Consider the following 1,403-nt stretch of genomic DNA (forward strand, 5'->3'; position numbering starts at 1 on the left):
TCCCCTCCCTTTCCTTTCCTTTCCTCATCTTGTCTTGTCTTTTTCTTTTTTTTTGAGACAGAGTCACTCTGTAACCCAGACTAGAGTGCAGTGACTTGATCTCAGCTCACTGCAACCTCCAGGTTCAAGAGGTTCTTTGAGTAGCTGGGAGTACAGGCCTGTGCCACCATGCCCAGCTACTTTTTTGTATTTTTAGTGGAGATGGGGGTTTCACCATGTTGGCCAGGCTGGTCTCAAACTCCTGGCCTCAAGTGATCCACCTGCCTTGGCCTCCCGAAGTCCTGAGATTACAGGCATGAGCCACTGAGCCCACCCTGTAATCTTTTTAAATAAAAAATACTTGAATGAGGCCGGACGTGGGAGAATCACTTGAGCCTGGGAGGCAGAGGTTGCAGTGAGCCAAGATCATTCCATTGCACTCCAGCCTGGACGACAGAGTGAGACTCCATCTCAATCAATCAATCAATCAATCAATCAATCAATCAATTTGAATGAGATAAGGCAGGACTGGAGTTGAAAAAGCTTGAAACAAAGGAAGATAAAAAATTGCACTTCAGAAAAATCTCCTCAAATTGACAAGAAGCAGAATAGCTTCAGGAGGGAATGAGTGAATGTTCAGAGTATTCTCCTCCTCTGGAGCATTGCTAAGGAGTGCTCCCAGGTGGGGTTGCTTGAGGCGCAACCGAATGACCTTCTGACATTCACCTATCCCAAAACTGGATCTGTGAAACACTGGATTTGGTCTGTAACAATGGGGACGCAGAGAAATTTAAATGGGTTGCAATATACAAACCAAGTGCCTTTCATGGAATTTATAATTCCCAGACTCACAAGTGGTATTGAGCAGTTGAAAAACATGCAATCGCTGGTGGGGCTCAGTAGCTCGTGCCTGTAATCCCAGCACTTTGGGAGGCCAAGGCGGGTGGATCACGAGGTCAGGAGATCGAGACCATCCTGGCCAACATGGTGAAACCCCATCTGTACTAAATAAAATATTAAAAAATTAGCCAGGCGTGGTGGCGGGCGCCTGTAGTCCCAGCTACTCGGGAGGCTGAGGCAAGAGAATGGCGTGAACCTGGGAGGCAGAGCTTGCAGTGAGCCGAGATCGTGCCACTGCACTCCAGGCTGGGTGACAGAGTGAAATTCCATCTCAAAAAATATATACAAAATAAAAATAAATGAAATAAAAACATGCAATCTCCTTGATTGGTGAAAACATACCTACACATTCAACTTCTCCATTCTTTATTTCAGAAGAATGACTGCAGGATAATCTACATGGCATGGAATGCCAAAGATGTGGCTGTGTCTTATTATTTCTACCAGTTGGCAAAAATGCACCCAGAGCCTGGAAGCTGGGAAGAGTTCCTGGATAAATTCATGGCTGTAAAGGTGTGTTTTGG

Source organism: Colobus angolensis, unplaced genomic scaffold (genome assembly GCF_000951035.1).
Source record: "Colobus angolensis palliatus isolate OR3802 unplaced genomic scaffold, Cang.pa_1.0 Scaffold46, whole genome shotgun sequence".
NCBI classification, from domain to species: Eukaryota; Metazoa; Chordata; class Mammalia; order Primates; family Cercopithecidae; genus Colobus; species Colobus angolensis.